The sequence below is a fragment of the Pantherophis guttatus genome, chromosome 3 (genome assembly GCF_059756535.1).
Source record: "Pantherophis guttatus breed Tessera chromosome 3, ASM5975653v1, whole genome shotgun sequence".
Classification (NCBI taxonomy): Eukaryota; Metazoa; Chordata; class Lepidosauria; order Squamata; family Colubridae; genus Pantherophis; species Pantherophis guttatus.
In genome coordinates, this window is record NC_142065.1 from 116,810,564 (window position 1) to 116,823,087 (window position 12,524).

General features: G+C 41.8%; 1 protein-coding gene across 3 annotated transcripts in view; it reads left to right on the forward strand.

The window, feature by feature from the left end:
• Positions 1-12,094, forward strand: part of RELL2 (RELT like 2) — a 74,550-nt gene extending 62,456 nt beyond the window's left edge. For all 3 annotated transcript variants that reach the window (XR_004589766.3, XR_009621199.2, XM_060686790.2), the window contains one exon: positions 9,157-12,094. The gene's annotated coding sequence lies outside the window, so the exon portion shown is untranslated. The remainder of the gene's footprint in view (positions 1-9,156) is intronic.
• The last annotated feature ends 430 nt before the right edge of the window (positions 12,095-12,524 follow it).

Below are 12,524 nucleotides of genomic sequence, written 5' to 3' on the forward strand. Positions count from 1 at the left end.
TTCCAATCCACTCTATCAAAGGCCTTCTCTGCATCCAAAAAGACCAGCACTGCAGGGATCTGTTTATTCTTCTCAAGATATTCCAATAAATCTATTACTTGCCTTACATTGTCCTTCATATATCTGCCCTCGATAAATCCCGCTTGATCATCATGAATCAACTTTTGAATTACTGGCATCAACCTGTTGGCTAGTACTTTCGCAAAAATTTTATAATCTGTATTCAAAAGAGATATTGGTCTATAGTTCTCTGGTTTTTTAGGACCGATTTGTTCTTTTGGTATCAAAGATATGTAAGCTGTTGTCCATGATGGGGGTATTTTACCCCCTTGCTGAATATTGCAAAATAAATCTCTAAGTTGTTCCACCATTTCAGCTTGCAAAGTTTTGTAATACACTGCAGTCAAGCCATCCGTGCCAGGAGCTTTGGCTGTTTTTAACTGTTTAATTGCTACTATTATCTCCTCCTCTGTTATAGGATAATTCATTCTTTCCTTTTGTTGATCAGTAATTTTTGTAACTCTTTTATCATTTAAATATTTTTCTATAAGTCCATTCTGCACCTCCTCTTTAGCATATAATTTAGTATAATAGTCCACAAAAGCTTCTTTAATTAATTTTTGTTGAAAGATTTCTTTCCCTCCAATATCAATACTATCAATAGTCCGTATGCTTTGTTTTTTCCTCAATGTGTAAGCCAACCATCTGCCCGGTTTATTAGCGTTACAAAATGTGTTATGCTTCGCATATTGTAAATTTGTTGCAACTTGTTCCGCCATAAGCATTTGAAATTGGTCTTTCAAAAGTTTTATAGCACTACGTATTCTTTCATCTGTTGGATTTTTAATAAGTAACTGTTCTTTATTCTTTATTTCTATTTCCAGTTCAGATCTTTTCTTTTGTCGGAACAGTCTATGTTTAGAGTTCATGTAGATAAGTACCCCTCTCATATAAGCTTTACTTGCATCCCACACAATTTCAATTGGGGTACCTTTATTCAAATTTATTTCAAAAAATTCTTTCAAATGCTTTTTAAGTTCTGTTGTATTTTTTTCATATCTAAACAAATTCTCATTTAATCTCCAAGAACGTCTCTCAACCTTATCCATCTCAATTTCTATCCATACTGGGCTGTGGTCAGTCAAAGTTCTTGGAAAAATCTTTGTTCTTTTTGTCTTAACAAGTAAATCATCTGTCAACAAAATAAAGTCAATCCTAGAGAAGGATCTGTGTCTGTCAGAAAAAAAAGTATAGTCCAATTCTTTTGGATTATGTATTCTCCAAACATCTTTTAGTTCCATATCTTCTTTCATGTCAAAAAAGGTCTGTGGTAATCTGATTCTAGACTTTGCCAAACTCTTTTTATCTAATTTAGAGTCGATTACTCCATTCCAGTCTCCCATAATTAAAATAGGTCTGTAATCCCATTGCAATATTTTAGTATGTAACATCTTATAGAAATAGTCCTGTTGTTGATTGGGAGCATAAATCCCAATCAGAAGAATTTGGCCATTTGCTATAGACAATTCAATTGCTACAAACCTACCATCTTCATCTGTTTCTATAACTTTAGGTGTTAACTTTTTATTTACATAAATTACCACACCATTCTTTTTTTGCGAAGTTGAAGATATAAAATGTGTTCCTAGTTTGGAGTTTATCAAATATTTTTGATCTTGAGTTGTGATATGCGTTTCTTGTAAACAAATTATATCATTATTAAATTGTTTCAAATATGTAAATAATTTCTTCCTTTTCTGTGCTGAATTCAACCCATTAACATTCCAGGATAAACACTTAAGCATCATCAGCCTCTTTCTGGAGCAAAGAGCAAAATAATTGAAGATCATCCGAAAGCTTCGATCTCACTCCTCCCATAGCTCCAATCTCTTGTGCAGTACTCTTATCTGCCTCCTTGTCTTGTCTTTCCTGTTGTTGTTGTTGCTTTTGTTTAAGTAACTTAGCTTGAGCTCGAGTTATACGTTGATCCTTAACTTCAATCATCCGAACCGGGTCCAAGATTGGAGAAGATTCCAGCAAGGGCTCATCCAGAAAACCTCCTTCTGCACCTTGCACTTCTTCTAATTCCTGCTTAGACTGTTCTTGCAGTTCTCGTTGAGTTTGCTTCTCTTCACTCTCTTTAATCTCCAAAACTGTAGATGTACGTGGAGATGGTGTTCTTTCCTTGAGAATAGTAGTGTAGAAGTGCTGTGCCTTCTCCACGGTATTCAAACGGTATCTTTCTCCCTTGTATCTGAAAATTATGCCAACTGGTGCATCCCACCGGAAAGGTATCTGTAAATTTTGCAATTCCTTAACAAGAAAACCAAATTCTTTTCTAGCTTTCAGCATTTTAGGAGGCAATTCTTTATAAATTCCAATTCGTGAGCCCCCCACTTGTACAGAAGTGTAAAAGGATTTTTTGCAGGATATCGTTTCTTATTTCTCTATCTGTAAAGTATATGACCACGTCTCTAGGTAATTGTCTTTGTCTGGCCACCCAAGAGTTCACTCTGTAAGTTTTATCTATTTTGTGAAAAACCACATCTGGATTAACTTGTAAAATCTTAGTCAGGGCCTCAGAACAAACTTGTCTCAAATCCTGTCTTTCCTCCTCTCGAATTCCTCGAAGCCGTATAGCAAACTCCATTGCCCTGAATTGTATCATGACAATCTCGTTTTCAACTCTTTGCATTTTATTGTCAACATCAGCAATTTTATAATCATTGTCTTTCATCTTAACATTAACTTCTGATTTAAGTTCTTCAACTTTATAATCAACTTTCCCAATAAATTCTGCCAGGCCAGATACCACTTCTGATATTTTTTTGGTCACCTTGTTTTGATTCTGTTTCACCATATCTTTAACTTCATTAATTTCCTGCATAAACTCCTGATGTGATTTTTGAAGTTTATCATCTATCTCCTGATGTGATTTTTGAAGTTTATCATCTATCTCCTGTTGAGATTTTTGAAATTTATCATCCAAAGTTTTAGAAATAAATTCTTTTAAATCTCCCACATCAAATTCTTTTTTCTGAGTCTGTAACTGTTGAGCAGGGGGAAGCTGCGTTTCATGTTTGTGTGTGGGGGATCCCCCCCCTGTTACCTTCCCTTCCTGCTTCTTTGAAGCCATTCTGCCACGTAGGCTAGTTTTTCTGAAGAGGGAAGTTCCTTTTCCTTTCCCTCCTGCACAAAGACTTCTAAAAAAGTCCCCCAGATTTAGTCAAATAAAACTGAAGTAGAACAAAGTCAAATTTTTAGAAAAAGAAATTTTTTCTTTAGATAAAGCAACTTTGTAGCAGCTCTGTAGCTTTATAGCAAAGCAGGAAGGCTTCACAAATCCACTTTCACTAGCTCGTTAACTCAAATGCTGGGCGCCATATTTTTTCAAATCACTTTCACTCGTTCGCGGGGCGGCTCTACAGGCGGCGGGGCTGGCGGTCTTTAAAAAAAACACCGCCGTCGCCGAAGCTTGCAAACCGGAAGTCCAGTGGATAGAATATGTTCAGAACAAATATCAAACTAGAAAGTATCAAATAGCTTTTATTTGAAAATAATGTATTGGAAATATTTTAATGTAATGAGGTAAAGAGAAAAATTATACAGGGGAGGGAGGGGTTCAAGTTTATATATAAGTGTTATATTAAGGGTTTTTTATGAGTATGAATATATTATAGGGAAGTCTGGGGGGAGGGGAGGGTTAGGGAGGGTTAGGGAGGTTGGGAAGTTTGGGGGGGAGGCGGGGGGGGGAAAAGGGGTGAAAATGTAATTGTAAAACTTTTGCAATAAAAAAAATTTTTTTTTATTTAAGCATGTGTGGCCATTATTGGGGACAGGGTGGCCCCCTCAGGGATCACTAAGGGAGGAAACGGTGGATAAGTTGTGGGGGGTGATTGTAGTGAATCAGGATAAATATCTTGATCAATTTCAATACATTGATCAATGGGCGAGAGCCCTAACAGAAAAAGCTGAAGATTTGCTGCTGTGTCAGGCTGAAATGGTCAGGCTATGTGTATCCAGATCTGGCGGAAAGACTAAAGGGGGGAGAAGTGAGCAAGGAAAAACTCAGGCAGAAAGAGCAGAGGAATACCCAAGAAGGAGAAAAGTATTGACAGAGGATGTGGAGGAGGTAGTTAGACCCCCCCCCGTATGCTCCATTGTGGCAACCCCCAGCGCAGTGGCAGCCCCCAGCACAGTGGCAGCCCCCGGCACAGCAGCCGCCCCCAGCGCAGCACCTAGACCAACAGCAGCAGCTGCAGGGAGCTGTAGGAGGAGAGGGAGGTGGAAATCAGAGACGCATGAGCAATCCTGGGGCTAGACCAAAAGTTAGGAAAAGTTCCCCGCTGGGAGAAGGTAGTCAGAGTGAAGGAGAAGATCGGGACGATAAGGGGTTAAAGGAAGCAACAGGAGAAGAGCAGGTGGGGGTGCAAACTCGCGCGGTGACAGCTAAATTGAAGGCTAGCAAGCAAGAAGTTACAGCACCTTTGCGCCAGGTGGATCAGATAATAGTAAACCAGCAGGGGCAGGTGGAGCATCAGCCCCTTTTTCAATACGTGCCGTTTACTACTACTGATCTTTTAAACTGGAAGCAACACTATGGGCCGCTGACCACTAAGCCCACTGAGATGGCGGATCTGTTTCAAACTATCATGTTAACACATAATCCAACGTGGCAGGATGTACAACAGTTGTTACGCACTCTGTTAACTCCGGAAGAATGAAAGAAGTGGAAAGCTGCAGTTAGGCAGTGTGTGAAAGAGATGTTGCCAAATGATGCGGATGTGCAGCCTGAGGTGTTGGTCCGGGCGCCCGAAATGGATCCGGGCTGGGACCCTAAGGAGGAACAGGACCGGACACGTTTGAGGGACTATCAGAATTTGGTGGTGCAAAGTCTCAGAAGAGCAGGGAAGCCCCCAGTGAATATGTCTAAGCCATCTTTAGTGATGCAGGGAGCGGATGAAAGTCCGGAAAGTTTCCTGCAGAGATTGATTGAAGCATATGAGTTATATACACAGGTGGATCCACGGCAGGGGGATAATGTGCGGATGCTGAATGAAAGATTCATAGCTCAAAGCTATGAAGATATAAGGCGAAAACTGCAGCGGGTAGAAGGAGCGCTTGGGAAGAACACGACTGAATTGTTGGAATTGGCATGGAAAGTGTATGTAAATAGGGATAAGGTGGGAAAGAAGGAGAAAGAAACCAGGATGCAAAAGAAGGCTGAATTATTGGCAGTAGCATTACAGGGAGGAATGAATTTGGACCCTAACCTAGGGGCTCCCCTGGGCCCTAACCAATGTGCCTATTGTAAAGGAGAAGGGCATTGGCAAAGGGAATGCCCCAGACGGGTGATGAGAGGTAGAGGGATGACGAGAAGACCGGAGTTTGGATCAGGGATGCGTGGGCAGTATGCGGGGAGAAGGGGAGAACGAGGAATAAGGGGGGGCTTGAATAGAGGATTTGGACAAAGAGGCTTGGGACGAGGTTTTGGTAGAGGAGCTAAAGGGGGTGCTGGACCAAGAGAAGCGGAGAGTATTGGATTGGCAGACATGGTGTAGTTGGATTGACGGGGACCAGGCTTGGAAGAACCCCTGCCTGAGCCGTTGGTTACAATGAGGATAGGGGGCCAGCAGACAACATTTTTAGTGGATACAGGAGCGGGTAGATCAGTTGTAAATAAGCAAATTGCAGCCCCTGGATCACGTAAAATACAGGTTCAGGGGGTATCAGGACAGATTATGGGACGGCAGGTCCTAAAGCCTGTGATGTGTGATTTTAAAGGAGCTGAAATCCAGCATGAATTTTTGTACATCCCTGAGTGCCCTATTCCATTGCTAGGCAGGGATCTGCTGAGCAAATTAGGGGCAACAATTTCTTTTGATGAAGGTAGTCAGAAAATGACCATAAGGCATTCCCCGGAGGAGATTTGGAGGTTGATGATAGGGAGACAGGTCGGTGAGAAAGAAAAGGAGGAAAAGTGGAGGATGTTTGATGTGCCAGGTTTGTGGGCAGAGGATAATCCGCCAGGTTTTGCAGCACACCACCCTCCAGTGGTGGTTGAGCTAAAGACGGGAGCAATGCCAGTAAGAATAAGGCAACGTCCCGTTTCATGGGAAGCAATATATGCCATCTATGAGAGTATACAGAGATATTTGGAAGTGGGTGTTTTGGTGCCTACTCAATCCCCATGGAATACCCCAATTATTCCAATTAAGAAGGCAGATGGGTCTTACTGCCCCGCTCAGGATTTGAGATTTGTGAACCGCCTAACAGTTACCTTACACCCAGCTGTGTCCAATCCATACACTTTGTTAAATTTAATCCCACCCCAGGCGGGGTGGTTTTCTGTAGCTGATTTGAAGGACGCCTTCTTTACAATTCCTATTCATCCATCAAGCCAGCCGCTGTTTGCATTTGAGTGGGAGAACCCTCATACGGGCACAAAAATGCAATACACATGGACTAGGTTGCCACAGGGGTTTAAAAATTCCCCGACATTGTTTGGGACAGCATTGGCTAGGGACCTGCAATATTACATGCCTCAGCAACCGGGAGATACAATTTTACAATATGTTGATGATGTTTTGGTGACAGGATGGACAGAGGATTTATGCTGGGATAATACTAAAATGTTGTTGGATTTGTTACTAGAGTGTGGGTATCGGGTATCAAGGAAGAAAGCTCAATTAGTGAAAGAGAGGGTGAGGTATCTGGGATATGATATTGAGAAAGGACACAGAGCTTTAGGACCAGAGTGGAAACAGGCAGTTTTGATGCTGGCTGAACCTAGAACAAAGAGACAACTGAGAAGCTTTTTAGGGTTGGCGGGCTTCTGTCGTATTTGGATTCCTAACTTTGCTTTGATGGCAGCACCCTTGTATGTAGCCACCAGGGGCGCTAATACGGAACCCCTCGAATGGGGGGGAGAACAGAAAAAAGCCTTTAAAGATATAAAAATTGCGCTAACCCAGGCTCCAGTGTTAGCCTTACCAAATCTGCAGAAGCCTTTTAATTTATATGTAGATACAAGTAGAAATATTGCAGTGGGGGTGCTTACCCAACCGCTGGGAAGTTAAGCAACAACTGGTAGCATATCTGTCAAAACAATTGGATGGAGTAGCACGAGGCTGGCCACATTGTTTAAAAGTATTGGCTGCGATTGCAGAATTAATTCAAGATTGCAATAAACTTACTTTTTCCTGTCCTATAATTGTACATTCCCCCCATGCGGTGCAGTCCATTTTGGACGCTAAAGGACACTTATGGATTAGTGGACAAAGATTGGCAAAATACCAGGCAATTATGATTGAGAATCCCCAGGTACGTTTGGTAATGTCCAATAGGCTGAACCCTGCTACGTTGTTGCCAACGGAAGTGGACACACAGCATGATTGTATACAAGTATTAGAGAAAGTTTATTCTACCCGACCTGATTTAACGGATATCCCGTTACCCAATGCACAGTTTAATTGGTACACGGATGGATCCAGTTACATTTTAGATGGGTATCGGGTGTCTGGATAGGCCATTGTAGATGATGAAGGAGAGGTGGAAAGCGGACCTCTAGGAAGTGGACATAGTGCACAGGTGGCTGAGTTGTGGGCACTGATACGTGCCTTAGAAAGGGCCAAGGGAGAAACATTGAATGTGTGGACAGATAGTAAATATGCATTCCTTACTTTACATGCACATGGGGCTGTTTTTAAGGAACGAGGGTTTAGAGATTCAGCATAGAAAATTATTTTGCATGGACATCTTATTAGCCGCTTGATTGAAGCTGTGAATAAACCAAAGAAAGTGGCAGTGATGCATTGTAAAGGACATCAGAGGGGAGATGATAAGGTAGCTATGGGGAATAGAGCAGCTGATGTAGAAGCAAGGGAAGCGGCAAAGCAAGAGGGACCGCTGCTCAATTTGTCTGTTTGTGTAGCAATGGATTTAGGGGTTATACCCCCTGAAATCAAACCAACATATACGCAACAGGAAAGTGTGAAAGTAGTGACAGATTTGAAAGCTCAGGTTGAAGATGGGTGGTATGTATTATCCAACAGGAGGATTTTCGTACCAGCCTCGATGGCATGGACACTAGCGCGCCTAGCCCATGAAACAACACACATGGGTAAAACGGCTTTAGAACTAGCATTAGGAAGAGATTATTATATCAATGGGCTGGCCGGAGTTGCTGCCGGAACGGTTGCAAAGTGTGTTACATGTGCTAAGGTTAACCCAAGGCAAGGGCCCTTACTGCCCCCTGGTGCCATACCCCGGTCATACATCCCCATGGATTATATTATGATAGACTTTACTGATATGCCTAGATGTGGATTGTTTAAAGCTCTGTTGGTTATGATGGATATGTATACAGGGTGGCCTGAGGCTTTTCCAACGAAGACCAAGCAGGCACGGGAGGTGGCAAGACTATTACTAAAAGAGATAATTCCCAGATTTGGAATTCCCAGTTATATCTCATCGGACAATGGTCCTGAGTTTGTTCATCATATTAATCAGGCAGTTGCAATGGCGGTAGGAATAAAGTGACGGTTTCACAGTGCATTTCGGCCAGAATCAGGTAGATGTGTAGAAAGAATGAACAGGACTCTTAAGGAAAGAATTACTAAGATTTGTACAGATAGTCATTTAAAGTGGCCGGATGCTCTACCACTAGCCTTGTATGCAATCAGAAGCTCGCCAAGGGGCCAACACAAGTTATCGCCATATGAGTTAATGTATGGACGACTGCCAGGGTTGTTAAGAAGGAACTTGGCAGGGTGGCCAGATCTGGGGCATAAGGGGGGAGTTTGGAATATGGAAATGGTACAAGAATTTAATAAGCAAGTTGAGAGGCTCCAGCAATATGTGATGGAACAAGTGCCCCCCCGGTTAATAACCCATTGTCACCCATTCAAACCAGGGGATCAAGTATGGGTCAAACATTGGAAGAAGGAGCCACTGGAAGGACGATGGAAAGGACCTTTTACTGTTATTATGACTTCTCCCCTTGCTATTAAGATTGCAGAATCAAAGTCGTGGATTCATTGGACACGAGTCAAGGCGGCGGCAGAATCTGGCTGGAAAGTGACCATGGATAAACAAAATCCCACTAAGCTAACATTTAAGCGTGCTTAAAGACAGCTTTTTCTATTTTACATATAGGATACTTGGAGCTGTGACCAATTGTGGGGACCCGCAACAGATCAAGAAAGTGGACTGGATACCTGGGGTGGCGCATTATTTTGGAGGCAGATTAAAGACAAGCGGTTGAAGAACAAGGATCCATGTGGGAGGAGAGTTGGATGTGGGCGTATTGGGGATTGGGGGTATTGGTCCTGTCGATTATTGTGTTTTACAGGTATAAACAGTGGTTTTGTGGACAACCGAAGAGCATCGAGGCACCAGCTACTCCAATCCCTAACTGCCTGGATCTTCTTCTGAACACCCATATAGTATAAATTGTCTGCTTATCAAAGAAATACTGGTTGTAATAGGTGAAAGGCGATTCTCGAATGTACCAGAATTTTTGTCTTTCCAATGTGTTGGTTTTGTAATTGTGGATGTGAGTGTTGTTGTTGCGCTCATTGTATAGATTGTGTTTTATGCACAGGGTGTTTGGTTGAGTGTGACATAAAGATCATAGAAGATGTGCTAGAGCACTATTTGGTGATAGGTTTGGAAACATCTTATTATACACTTAAGACTAGCCCCACTATTGAGATAGCATTGAGAGATCGGAATAAAAAGGACTGGGAGGATGCAGAACATGGTGATTGTTGGACTGGGATTATGGATAAGTGGATGGGTAATGGGACTGCGAAGTGAGTCAGATATTCCCAGGATAGAAGCAACAAGCAAGGAGAATTGTGACCCGTGCATACGCACAACATTACAGGGAACACGAATTTCTAAAACCTTGATTTATCACACTCAAAAACCTGATGGGTGTAAGGAACACACACCCCAAACCTGTCAAGTAAACAATACCATATATCACATGTGTATACTAAAGGATAAGGTGCAGTGCTATAACCCAGCAGAAGCCAAACAGATAACTACTTATGAAATGTCAATATACACAACAGAATGTGGGAGAGAAGAACTTTTGAACAGGACAGAATTTAGGAAGTTGGGGAATCCAGTAGAGATAACATTTGATGCCTGTTTAGCTATTAATCGTAACTGTGATGTCTGGAAGTCAACATGTGGGACATTAGAATGGGAAAGAAGTTATATGTTGGACAAAAAGTATATGTGCCGAAAGCAGGGAGAATGCAGTGATTGAAGCACATATAGTTATTGTCCATATTGGTCTTGTGCAGTTATGTGGACAGGAGATCAACCAGGGGGTACCCAGAGATGCAAGTTGGAAAATGGGGTAGCTAGTAGCAACTGCCGACAGAATGAATGTAATCCTATAAAGATCACATGTATCCCGACAAAACTATGGAAGGAGGATTACGGATTAGGAATCTATGCTAAGGGAAAAGATCCCCTTGTAACCCTTCGATGGTATGTTACTAAGGTTACCAGAGCAACACATGATACAAAAGGATTGTTCTGGTCATATTATTTGGAGATGGAGAAGTTGAATATACCTGAAATTCCTAGTCATGTAACAAATACCTTTGTCAAATTGGCAGAAGACATAGCCCATACCCTGAATGTATCAAATTGTTTTGTTTGTGGGGGGACTAACATGGGAGAAAAATGGCCATGGGAAGCCCAGGAATTAAATTATTCCAAAATATTAAAAATGGATCAGAAAAACAACCTGTCATATAATAAGGGTAAGGATGGAGATTGGACATTGACTACTAGTCTGGTAGGGAACGTGTGTTTTCAGAGAAAAATTGTGGCAGGCTGTCATCAGGTAGGAAACCTCATATGTACAGGCAAATGGGAAAGTAAGGTATGGTGGTCAGGAAGCAATGCCACAGAGGGAACTGATGAAATGGCTCTATTTCTGGTAAATGGGCTATCCTTTTTAAAGGATCCAGATAATCAGACCCTTGAATGGCTGGCTCCTGATGGACTATACTGGATATGTGGTAAAATGGCATATGGGGTTCTACCAAAATCTTAGTGTGGAGCCTGTGTTTTGGGATTAATTAGGCCCGGATTCTTTTTGCTTCCCCTTAAAACCCGACAGGTTTTAGGTGTCCCGGTATATGATGAGGTGGGAAATTTAAGACAAAGAAGACATGTAGACACATCTGCAATAGGAAAAGTTAGGGTCGGAGGTAACCAACGTAGTTGGGGAAGTGAAGAGTGGCCTGCAGAGCGAATTATTGAGGTTTATGGACCAGCTACATGGGCGGAAGATGGCATGTATGGCTATCGGACCCCTATATATATTCTGAACCGGTGGGTTCAGGTGGGATTAATAGCTGCAGGGTGTATTTTTCTCCCATGTATTTTACCTCTGTTTGTTAAGACTATTTCTAAAAGTCTATCCTTGCTGGTGGAACATAAGACAACCGCTCAGGTGATGGCTATGTGGGATTACAAACGGCTCCAGCAGGAAGAGGACCTGGAGGTGTGACTCGTCTGGATAAGACAGATGAGTCACAAAGGGGGGTATGAGCCAGGCTAAGATTTGATATTGGGATAAAACTCAAATATTAGAAATCCAAATCTTTGGTCAAGACAGAAGTGCCTCTTCCGTGCCAAGGTGCTGAGATGACAAACGGTATTTGACGTAGGTACAGAATTGTAAAAGGGCAAACTGACCCTAAACAGATACATCCTGTTGTTTAATGTTTATTACACCCCAAATGTCATGTAGATTCTAGAGAAGAAATACTGCTTTCCTTACTGTCCTCTTTACTGCTTGTGAGACGCCTTTGAGCCCCTTATCTCCTTTTTATTATGTCTTGAGCTCCGGAGCTGAGAACCTGAGCCTGTGGGAAAAGGGCTGTTATGTCTTTCCTAGAGATAGATTAAAGGGTAACCTCTACGTGTGAAATGTCTCACTCTTCGTAATAACTTTGTCTTTATACTGTATAAATATCTGGCCAAAAGCGGCCATCATTGTTCAGACCCTTGGCTGTCTTTGGACTGTTTGAACCTTGCGCAATAAACTCTTTCCTGCATTGAAGAGCTTGGCCTAGTTCCGTCATTTCTCCTACAACAACCATGTGACATTGGAATTCAATATAATGGAGGCACATGCCATAGAACAAAATCAAACTAGTGTCTTAGACTTAAAAGAGCTTATTTCAACAAACACAGAGAGAGCTTGGAAAGATTCCATGGATGGAAATCATTCAAAGAGATTTAGAAACTGAAACATGAGATTATAAAACCCAATCTGGTGCAATACCACTGAAAAAGAAAAAAAATAACATCTCAGAAAAAAGCAGCATGGTTGCATAAAGAACACTGATAAATTAAAAGATAAGAAGGATAAGTATAAAAAGTGAAAAGGAGGGACACATAACTAATGCAGACCACCAGTATATAGTCTGAATCTGCAAAGATGAAATTAGGAAAGTGAAGGTTCAGAATATACTAAGATTTGCAACAAT